Source organism: Choloepus didactylus (genome assembly GCF_015220235.1).
Source record: "Choloepus didactylus isolate mChoDid1 chromosome 13 unlocalized genomic scaffold, mChoDid1.pri SUPER_13_unloc1, whole genome shotgun sequence".
Taxonomy (NCBI): Eukaryota; Metazoa; Chordata; class Mammalia; order Pilosa; family Megalonychidae; genus Choloepus; species Choloepus didactylus.
In genome coordinates, this window is record NW_023637588.1 from 577050 (window position 1) to 589711 (window position 12662).

The window sequence follows — 12662 nt, forward strand, 5'->3', positions numbered from 1 at the left end:
GGTTTCTTCCACCTTTTGGAAATTCTGAATATCATGGTGCACATCAATGTGCAAAGATCTGTTGAAGTCCATGCTTCCATTTTTTTTTTTTTTTTTTGCTATACGTCTAATAGTGGGATTACTGGGTAATATGGTAACTCTATACCTGTATCCACCATGGATGCACCATTCTATATTCCCACTAATAATGAATGAGTATTTCTATTATACTACATCCTCTCCAAATTTGTAATTTTCCATTTTTTTCATAGCAGCCATTCTAATATGTGAAATGGTATTTCATTGTGTTGTTGATTTATATTTCCCTAATGGCTTATGATGCTGAGCATCTTTTCATGTGCTTTCTGGCCATTTGTATATCTTCCTTGCAGGAAAACATATTTCTTTTGTCAATTTTTAACTTTGGTTGACTTTTTATAGTAATAATTAAAATATTATTGTGGAGGTGAGCCAAGATGGTGGAATAGGGAGGAGTGGAATTTAGTTAGTCTCATAGAGCAACTAGTAAGTAGCCAAGAATAACCAGACAATTGTCTGGAACAACTGATAAGGGAGCATCAGTGGCTGAACACACAATGTACACCAGCCTGGATTGGGTGGAATGGTTGAGATCACAGCACAGAACTGTAATTAAAGCTCACCAAACTGTAGAGCTGGTGCCCCTCCCCCACCATCATAACAGGCTGAGTTGGAAAACTTCACTGTGGGAAAAATAGCAGTCCATTCTGGGAGCAAGGAAATGTGCCTCAACCAAGCTCCAACTGCAGTATTAATTAATAAATTTGGATTACTGAATACAGGCTATGAGCACAGATAAATCCAGAGCCAGCAGGAAATGAACCCGGAGATTTCTCCTGACAAAGAGGAGGCAGAGCTGGTAGAAAAAATACATAAATATATAAAAAGAGAGGCTTTTGGATTTTGCTGTTCTCAGAATACAGGTAGAGGGATATGTCCCAAGAAAAGGGGCACAAAGAACCGGGTACAAGCTCTGGTTCTTGCCTGGTGAACTGAAGAGCTTGGGACTGGTTCTGAAAAGGAGATTTCTTTTATCCTTTTTTCTCATTCTCATTAGCTCATTAGAGAAAGCCTCAGACATTTTCAATTGTCAACACTTACACAGGCTAGAGTGGATCTAAGATATTCAGGGAGTCAAAGCAACAACCCAAGTGTAGAAGATAATTCCTTAAAGCACTTATCTTTCCTAAGAGAATGGGGGTAGGCCCCAGCTCAAGTGGCAGCCCTGCCTCAGAGAACTCAGGCACCATGGCCTTGGGGAGAAAACAGAAATGGCTTAGGTTTGGCTTCTGACATCCTCAGTTCCTGGCTGGGACAGGGTTCACTGAGAATTAAATACATTGCACTGCTTCACACTGGTAGGGAGGCATGGACTGACAAGCACCACATGTTGGACAGGAAATGAAAAGTGCAGAAAATGGAGACCTTACAGGAAAGTCTGACAATCTGCTTTGTCTCACCCTGAGGGAAACCTGATACTGAAAATATCTTCCTGAGACCTGGGCCAGTCTAGTGTGGGAAAATCTGATTGGAATAATCAAGGAAACCAGATGACTAGACAACAAAATATGAATCACAAAAAGAAAAAGGAAGATATGGCCCAGTCAAAGGAGCAAACTTACGCTTCAAATGACATACAGAATTGGAAACAAATAATTAGGGACCATCAAACAAATATACTAAATAAATTCAAAAATCAGTTCAATGAGTTGAGGGCAGATATGTCAAAACAGATGAAGTACATAAAGAAAAGGGTATAAAGGAAAAACTTGAAAGTTTGAGACAAACAGTTGGCAGAACTTATGAATAAGAAAGTCACAATAGAGGAGATGAAAAAACACAGTAGAGAATACAACAGCAGATTTGAAGAGGCAGAAGAAAGGAGTCAGGAAGTAAAGGAAAAGTCACCTGAAATCCTACACAAAAAGAAAAGATAGGGAAAAAATGGAAAAATATGAGCAGGGTATCAGAGAATTGAATGACAACATGAGGCTCACAAATATATTTGTCATTGGTGTCTCAGATAGAGAAAAGAAGGGAAAGGCAGAAAGAATAAGGGGGAAATAATTACTGAAAATTTCTCATCTCTTATGAAAGATAAAATTACAGATCCAAGAAGAGCAATGTACTGCAAACAGAATAGATCCTAGCAGACTGACTCCAACACACCTAATAATCAGATTATCAAATGTCAAAGACAAAGCAAGAATTCTGAAAGCAGCAAGAGAAAAGCTATCCATTACATGCAAAGGAAATTTGGTAAGGCTGTGTGAATTTCTCAGTAGAAACCATAGAGGCAAGAAGTCAGTGGTATGACATATTTAAGATAATGAAAGAGAAAAACTGCCAACCAAAAATTCTATATCCTTCAGAAATGAGGGAGGGTTGAAAATACTTTCAGACAGACAGACACAGAGAGTTTGTGAACAAGATACCTGCTCTACAAGAAATACCAAAGGGAGCACTACAGGCAGATAGGAAAAGACAGGAGAGGGAGGTTTGGAGAAGAGTGTTGAAATGAAGACTATAAGTAAAGGAACTGTATGGTCTCATTAATATTGGCTAAAATTGGTAAGCAAAATTTGATAGTTGAGAACAAGGTTATCAGGAGAGAAAAAGAGGTTAGAGAGTGGGCATTTGATGTTGAAGGAGTAAAGAAGGTTTAACAGGATTGATTGTATAGATCCAAAAATAGAATAGATAGACTAATAGTGTGTGATGGTAACACAATATTGTAAGTACTCTGAACAAAATTGTGTGAGTACAGTTGAAAGAGGAAGGCTAAAGACATGTATGATACCAGAAAGAAAGACAGAAGATAAAGTCTAGGATTGTATAACTTAAAACCTAGAGTGGGGTGGTCAATAATGAAGATTAAGTGTACAAATAAAAGAATGTTTTTAGACATGGAAGAAAAAATGAATGTTAACATTGCAAGATGTTGAAAATTGGATAGTATAGGAGAAAAACTACAATCAATGCAACCTAGAGTGTACAGTCAAAGGTAACCTTGTAAGATGCTTCCACTAATTGTAACAAAAGCAATATAACAAAGCTAAATGTCTATAAGAGGGTGATAAAAGGGATTGATATGGGATTCTTGGTGGTGGTTTTATCTGATATTTTCATTGTATTTTATTTTTATTTTTCTATCTTTTGTATATATAACATTCATTCTTTCTATGGGGAATATTTCTTCTTTCTTTGGGGAAGAAATGGAAATATCCTCATAAAGATTGTGATTGTGAATGCATAATTATATGATTATACTGAGAATCATTGTATGCTTAGGGTGGATTGTATGGTGTGTGAATAAAACTTTATAAAATAAACAGTGTTACAAGTGCTGGAAAAATTGTGGACAGAGGATTGTACCTAATACCTGTTGGTATGGAGGTAGAATGCCACAGCTCTGCTGGATGCAATTTGGTGATTCCACAGGAAGCTAACTATGGGTTTTCCATATGGTCCTGAAACCCAATTATTAGATATATTCTTGGAAGAACTGAGAGCATGGGCATGAGTGGACATTGCACAGTGGTGTTTAGGGCAGAAGAATTATTGATTTCCAGTAGATGGAGGTGTCCTAATAGTAAACCACCTGATAAATGTAATGGTGAACTATGTTGTATACATACAATGGAATGTTGAGCAGTGGCAAGAAGAAATGAAGTTGTGGGGTATGCAAGTAGATGAACGGACCTTGAGGACAGTATGTTGAGTGAAATAAGCCAGAAATGAAAGGATGAATATTATAATCCCTCACTAATATGGACTAGATATAATGTGGAAACTCTGAGAATTGAATCTGAGAGCATAGGTTTTCAGGGAAGGCTTATGGTAAAAGTTCCTAGACAAGCTCTTACAGCAGTTACATGAGTTGTAATGGTTGTCTCTAAATTATGAGGTGCCAAGCTGTTTGTGTATAATCTGGTTGGGTCCTACAACTTCTGGTATCTTTGTGACACCTGAATTCAATGCCAGAGTTCAGCAGCTATGAGTGTCAGCATTACTCCATAGAGCAAAGGTTAAAGAAACTGAAAAAGAGACCAGACTTAAATTAGAGATATGAATGAAATGGACTTGATTAGATCTAAGGTAAACCAGAGTAAAGGGAGAAGGATGATATTGACTGTGTTCTAAAACCGCAACTTCTGTGTGAGACCAAAGGAAGTGATGTTTATTTGGTGCAAAATCTATATTTTCTGTAACATGCTATATAAGTTACATTGAATGGTCAGTTTATTCAGACACCATAATTTCATGGAACCTTGAATAGGGGATGAGATCTTGTTGGTTTGTACAGGTGAGAATTAAACTCCAATATACCCTAGAGTAATTTGGGCAGGGAATAAAAAATATTTGCAAAGCCCCATTGAGGGAGTGGGGAAAAATTTGGAAACATTAACTTCCCCACTTGGGGAATTCTTGATATTCTAACAAGCATTGGGGACTACCATTATAGAAGTCAATACATGATCATGGGGCTTGCCCTTATGAAGCTTGTTAGAGCAAAGGAGAGGCTAAGCCTACTTAAAATTTTGTCTGAGTCACTTCCAGGGAGTATCATATTTTTTTGTTGCTCAGATGTGGCCTTTCTCTAAATCTACTCATTTGATAAATTCACTGACCTCCCACCTACATGGGACATGACACCAGGGCTGTAAATATTCCTAGCAATGTGGGGCATGACTCCTGGGGTTGAGCCTGGACCCAGCATTGTGGGGTTAAGAAAGACTTCCTGACTAAAAGGGAGAAAATAAATTAAATAAAATAAAGTTTCAGTAGCTGAGAGATTTCAACTAAATTCAAGAGGTCATTCTGCACTTTATTCTTATGCATTATATGGATATCCCTTTTTAGATTTTAGTGATTTCAAATAGCTTGAAGGAAATACCTGAAACTGTTGAACTGCAATCCAGTATTCTTGAATCTTGAAAATGATCATATAACTATATAGCTTATGCAGTGTAACTGTGTGATTATGAAAACCTTGTGACCCATGCTCCCAATATTCAGTGTATGGAGAGATGAGTAGTAAAAAGGGGGACAAAAAGTAAATGAAAAATAGGTGGGAAAAGGGAGTATGAGATATTTTGAGTGTTCTTTCTTATTTTTATTTTTATTCTTATTTTTTATTTTATTTTTCAATATATTGAAAATGTTCAAAAATGGATTGTGGTGATGAATGCACAACTGTATTATGATACTGTGAAAAATTGCACACTTTGGTTGATTTTATGGTGTGTGAATACATCTCAGTAAAATTGCATTAAAAAACTTATTTGGATATATGGTTTCCAAATGTTTCCTCTGACTGTGAATGTTGTCATTTTACCTTAATAATAAAGACAGTTGATACACATTTTTAATTTTGATGAGATCCAGTCTATAGTTCCTTTGTTTCTTTTGTTTTGAGTGCACAGTCCAAGAAACCATTGCCTAACACAAGGTCATAAAAATGTTTCCCTATGTTTTCTTCCAGGGGTTTTACAGTCCTGGTTCTTGTATTTACTTTTGTAATCCATTTTGAGTAGACTTTTTATATAGTGTGAAATAAAGCCCTATCTTCATTCTTTTGCATATGGAGATTTAATTTTCCTACCACCATTTGTTGAAGAAACTGTAATTTCCCTTTTGAGTGGCCTTAGCCCCCTTGTGAAACTGTTTTTTCCCCTACATTTGTGTTTTTCCCCTTCATTCTGTAAATGTGAAGTATTGCATTAATTGATTTTCATATGCTGAATGACACATATACCTAGGATAAATCATACTTAGAAGAATTTGAGAAATATTGATGTTAATTTTTGAAAGTTTGGTAAACTTTATCAGTGAAGCCATCCATACTGGGATTTTCTTTGTTGGGAGGTTTTTGATTACCTGTTAAATCTCTTTACTATTTATTGGCTTATTGTGATCTATTTCTTCTTGAGTCTGTGTAGGGCATTTGTGTGTTTCTAAGAATTTTTTCCATTTCACCTAGGTTCTCTACTGTAGAGGTACAGTTCCTCAGAGTATCCTCTTATAGTTCTTTTTTTGGTAGTTTTATTGAGATATATTCATACACCATAAAGTCCTTCCAAATTATACACTCAGCGGTTCACAATATTATAATATAATTGTTCATTCATCATTACAATTTTAAAACATTTTCATTTCTCCAACAACAAAAAATTTCCATAGCCCTTTTACCCTCCTATTACTGGCCCTTATTGTTGTGGTGCATTTGTTAGTATTGATGAAAGAATATTAAAATATTACTGTTAACTGTAGTCCATCATTTACAATAGGTGCATTTTCCCCATATACTACTCTATTATTAGCTCCTTGGAATAGTGATAGACATTTTACTCTAGTTCTGAGAGAGAATTTTAATATTTGTACTATTAATCACAGCCATCATCCACTAAGTGTTCAGTGTGTCATAAATCCTATGTTTTATCCTCTATCTTTCCTTCTAGAGACATACACACTCTAAACATTCCCTTTCAACCACAATCACACACATAATTCAGTGCTGTTAATTACACACAGCATAATGTGCTAACATTACATCTATCAATTTTCAAATGTTTAAATTCAACCTTGTTAAAAACTTTGCACACATTAAGAATCTGGTCTCCATTCTTTACCCTCATTCTATCTCTTGCTAAATAATATTGTAGATCTTTCCTTTAAAAGTTTAATTATTATAATTAACCGATATTAGTGAGATCATATAATATTTGTCCTTTAGTATCAGAAATGTTTCAATCAACATAATGTCCTCAGTGTTCATCCTTATGGTCGCATGCTTTATGACTTCATTCCTTAATACTTAATAATATTACATCATATGTATAAACAAAATTTTGTTTATCCATTCATTTGTTGGTGGACATGAGTTTCTTCCATTTTTGGGGATTGTAAATAATTCTGTTATGAAACTTAACATGTAAATGTCTGTTCACATTCCTACTTTCAGCTCTTCTGGATATATATGCAGAATCAGGATTGCTAGGACATATGGCAGTTCAATAATTAGCTTCCTGAGGAACTGCCAAACTAACTTCTACAGTGGGTGCACCTTTCTACATTTCCACCAGCAGTGAATAAGTGTTTCTATTTCTCCACATCTTCTCCAACACTTGCAGTTTCTTTTGGTTTAATAGTGGCCATTCTACTAGATGTGAAATATTTCATGGTTTTGAGTGCATTTTAATATTAGCTAGGAAAGGTGAGCATCTTTTCATGTGCTCTTTTGCCATTTGCATTCCCTCAATGGAAAAATGTCTACTGATATATTTTGCCAATTTTTAATTGGGGCATCTTTTTATTGTTGAGTTGTATGATTTCTTTATATATTCTGGATATCAAACCCTTATTTGTTATGTGGTTTCCAAATATATCCTCCCATTAAGTATGTTGTCTTTTCACTTTCTTGACAAAGTACTTTGAAACACAAATATATTCAATTTGAGGAAGTCCAATTTATCTATTTTTTTCTTTAAGTTCTTCTGCATTGGGTGTAAAGTCTAAGAAGCCACCTCCTACCACTGGATCTTGATGATACTTTCATACATTTTCATCTAGAAGTTTCATGTTCCTAGCCCTAATGTTTAACTCTTTGACCCATTTTGAATAAATTTTTATGTAAGGTGTGATATAGGGTCCTCTTTCATTCTTATGTATATGGATATCCAGTTGTCCCAGCACTGTTTCTTGAGACTATTCCATCCCAGTTGAGTGGATTTGGTGGAATTCTCAAAATGAATTCACCATAGAAGTGAGGGTTTCTTTTGAACTCTCAATTTGATTCCATTACCAACATGTCTATGTTTGTTCCAGCACCATGCTGTTCAATCATTATAATTCTGTAATATGCTTTAAAGTCAGAAAAGTGTGAGTCCTCCCCCTTCCTTTTTTTTCTTTTTCATGATGTTTTGGCTATTCAGGGACACTTGCTCTTTCAAATAAATTTGATATTTGGCTTTTCCTTTTCTGCAAAGTAGGCTGTTGGAGTTATGACTGGAATTGCATTGAATATGTGAATCAATTTGGCTATAACTGATATCTTAGCAATATTTTGACTTCCAATCCATGAACATGGAATATCCTTCCATTTACTTAGGTCTTCTTTGATTTCCTTTAGCACTGTCTTGTTGTTTTACATGTACAAATCTTTTAGATCCTTGGTTAAATTTGTTCCTAGATACTTGATTCTTTTATTTGCTATTGTGAATAGATATTTCTTCTTGACTTCCTTCTCAGATTTATCATTACAAATGCATAGACACACTACTGAATTTTGCATGTTGATGTTATATCCTGCCACTCTGCTGAGCTGGTTTATGAGCTTTAGTAACTTTGCTGTGGATATTTAAGAACTTCCTATATATGGTACTATAGTAAAATTTTGTTATTTCCTTTCAAATTTATATGTTTTGATTTCATTTACTTGCCTAACTGCTCTCTCTGGAACTTCTAGCACAATATCAAATAACATGACATCTTTGTCTTGTTCCAGATCTCAGAGGGAAAGCTATCAGTCTTTTATCATTGAATATGATACCTGTAGAATTTTCATATATGTTCCTTATCATGTTAAAGAAGTTTCCTTCTTTTCTTATTTTTTGAAGTGCTTTTACCAAGAAAGAATGCTGGATTTTGTCAAATGTCTTTTCTGTGTCAATCAAAATGATCATGTTTTTTTCCCCTTCAATTATTTTGGGGATTTTAATGCTATTTTATTGAAATATATTAATTCTCTATATAATCCATCCAAAGCATACAATCAATGACTCACAGTATCATCATATAGTTGTGGATTAATAACCATTATCAATTTTAAAACATTTTCATTACTCCAAAAAAAGAAATAAATTAAAAAAGAATGAAAACCACCCAAACATACCTATACTCTATAGTTATACAACCTTTATCAAAAATCAAGCCTACTCTATTAAAGTTCAATTTCAGGTATTTCCTTCTAGCTATTATATTTCCTTCTAGCTATTATAATACACGGGAAACTGAAAAGAAATATCTATATAATGTGTCAGCAATCATAATTTTTCACTAGAATCTAATTTCTCAGTTAGACCTCCTTCTGTTCATTTGACCATTCTCTCAATCTTCAAGGATATCCAGGCAATGCCCATTTTAACCTCTTTGGGCTACAAAAGGTTGCTGAAATTTTGGTGAAGAGGAATGAAACTTGGTGATATTCTTATCTCTCAAGTCTACTGGTACCTCTGGGTTTCAAGGCTTGTCACACATGGGAATAAACTGGAGGCCATAAATTTCTGAAAACTTAATTGATTTTCTTTGTTTGAACCACCCTTGCATACCTAAGACAAAACGCATTTGATCAGAGTTTATGATTCTTTTAATATACTGTTGGATTAAATTTGCAAGTATTTTTGAGGTTTTTTAATCCATATTCATTAGAGAGATTGGATTATAATTTTCTTACTTTGTACCATCATATCCAGCTTTGGTATTAGGGTGATATTAGCATAATAGAACAAATTAGGCAGCATTCCCTCCACTACAGTTCTTTAAAGTGTTTTAATAAGATCGGTATTAATTCTTCTTGGAATGATTACAAGAATTCACTGGTGAAGTCATCTGATCCTGGGCTTTTCTTTGTTGGGAAGTTTTGAAACTGATTCAATTTATTTATTTTTAATTGGTATGTTGAAATTTATTTCATCTAGAGTTAATCTAGGTTAGTCATGTGTTTCTAGGAAGTTGTCAATTTCATCTAAATTTTCTAGTTTTTTGACATATAGTTGTTCACATTATCCTCTATTGATACTTATTTCTGTGGTGTCAATAGTAATATCCCCCTTCTCATTTCTGATTTGATTTATTTCCACCTTCTCTCTTTATTTAATTTTCAGTCTAGCCAATAGGTTGACAATTTTATTGATTTTCTGAAAGAGCCAACTTTGGGTTTTGTTAATTCTCTATACTTTTATTCTCAATTTCATTTATTTCTACTATAATCATTATTTCTTTCCTTCTACTTGCTTTGAAGTTAGTTTGCTGTTCTTTTTTTGGTTTCTCTAAGCAGTTAGGAATTGATTTTAGCTCTTTCTTTTTTTAACATACATACATAGGGCTATGCATTTCCTTCTCAGCACTGCCTCTGCTGCATCTCATATTTTTGAAAGAGAAGTAAGCCTTCATTTCCTCATTTCACAAATAAAGCTAGTTGAGTTGGATGCTTTTTGGTGACTAGTCAAAGAAACCAATTCCCATTTTCTCATTGAATTCCTCTTACTCTTCCTTTGCTTCAAAGTTGGCTGAAGCTGCAGCAGCAGGTGGAGGAGCAGTGGAGGCAGTGGTCACAGTGGTAGTGACCACAAATGCAGATGGATCAGACAAGAAGGACTTTATCTTTTCAGCAAGTGGAAAAGTATAATCGCTCTCCACAGACAAAGCCAGAACCCACTTGTACCCATTAATGATATAATGGGGAACTAATGCAACAGTTGGGAAATGAATCTGCAGACATATGCTGACAATATTGTGGACGCCCTTCAGGAAGCAAGAGTGCAGAGTTTTCTATGTAATGTCAAGTACTTCAGGATTTTAGATGCTGCCATTGTGAAACACCTGCTGGATGATCAACCCAAAGGAGAAGGGAGAGATATTCAGCATGTTCAGCAGCATGGCTTTGCTGGCTCCCACTTTGTCTCCAGTCTTGATCAGCTGCACATCACTCGGGATTACAATGGTAACCCTGGAGATCTCAGTGGTGATGCCTAAAGCCTGGAAGAAAGAGGTCTTCTCAGGCCCCAGGCCAGTGTTCTGTGCAAGCATAGTGACTTTGAATGTGGTCATGGCACTGGCACAGATGACAGCTGCCACCTTGTTGGCCATCAGCATGTCCTGATCTCAGTGAGGTTCTCCTTGGTTAAAGAAAATCCCACATTTCCCCAGTTACGAAGGAACAGTTTCTCCAGGGCCAGGTGGTTTTCCAGTTGCCCTTGAATGGCCTTGCACATCAAGGTGCTCTTGCTCATCAGCACCACAGCTTTCCCACTGAGGGACATAAGGATCTGCTGCATCTGCTTGGAGTCCACATTGTCTGCCCCCTCAATGATGCATTTTGGGTAATAATCCAGAATTTGGATAATCTTCAGGAAGTAGTTGGACTTCCAGGTCAACCTGTCTTCCCTGGACATCACAGCAGTGCATCAGGGATTGCCATGCAGTGTTGAAAGATGATACTCTCACAAAGTTGCCTGGCAAGAGAGCATACCATAAGTTTTGATATGTTGTGTTCTAATTTTAATTTGTCTAAGGATGCTTACTGATTTCTCCTGTAATTTCTTCTTTGACCCACATTGAGAGTGTATTGCCTACCTTCCATATATTTGTGGATTTTCCAGTTCTCTGTTATGGATTTCCAGCTTCATTGCAATATGGTCACAGAAAGTGCTTTGTATAATTTCAATCTTGTAAAATTTATTGGACTTTTTTGTGATACAATATGTGGTCTATCCTGGAAATGATCCAGGAACACTTGAGAAGACTGTGTAGCCTGCTATTTTGTGGTGCAATGTTCTGTATGTCTCTTAGGTCTAGTTCATTTAACATAGTACTGAAATTCTCTGTTTCTTTATTGATCCTCTGTGTAGATGTTCTATCAATTAATAAGATGGTGTATTGAAGTCTCCAACTATAATTTAGAGATATCTATTTCTCACTTCAGTTTTGCCAGTGTTTGCTTCATGTATTTTGGGGAACTCTAGTTAAGTTCATAAATATATATATAATTGTTACTTCTTCCTAGTGGGTTGCACCTTTTATTAATATGTTATGAAATGTTATTTTTGGTTATTTTTTTCTTATTTCTTTGGATATGTTTATTAAGTTTCTTGGGGTATGATATGAACATTTTGGAAGCAAAGTAGTTATTTCAGGTTATTTGTTTCTTTAATCCTTTGTTTTGTTTGAAATGTGTTTCTGTTGTTTCTTTTAATTTTTCAATAAACAAAGTTAAAAATATGTAGTGACCTTTGTCTCTTGCAACTTTTTTTGCATTTAAAGTGTAGTTTTCCCAATATTAGCAGTGCTATTCCAGCATTTTGTTTATTTTTTGCAATGATTTTTTGCAATATTTCACTTTTAACCTGTTTGATTTCTTGACTATAAAGTGTGCCTATTGTAGACAGCATATTTTGGATTATACTTTTTATCTATTCTGCCAACCTCTGTTTTTTGATTGGGAATTTAATCCATTAATATTCAATATTATTACTATAAAGGCAGTACTTGCTTCAACCATTTTATCCTTTGGTTTGCATATGTTCTGTCTTATTTTTGTCTCTTTTTACCTTTTTAGTTACCCTTATTGAAAATGTTCTTTTCTATAATCAACTTTTAGTATTTCTTGCAGAGTAGGTCTCTTATTGCCCAACTTTCAGTTTCTGTTTATGTGTGTATATTTTAGACTCTCGCTCATTGTTGAAGGATAGTGTTGGATAAAGAATTCTTGTTTAGCTGTTTTTCTCTTTCAGTTCCCTAAAAATATCATACCACTTCCTTTTTGAAAACACAGTTTCTGATCGGCAGTTGGCACTTAATCTTATTGAGGATCCTTTTTATATGATGTATCACTTTTGTTGATTTCAGGATTCTTTCTTTTTCTT

General features: G+C 35.0%; 1 pseudogene; it reads right to left on the reverse strand.

Annotated features, from left to right (window-relative positions):
- Positions 1-10239: 10239 nt before the first annotated feature.
- Positions 10240-11192, reverse strand: LOC119524800 (annotated as a pseudogene).
- Positions 11193-12662: the final 1470 nt, after the last annotated feature.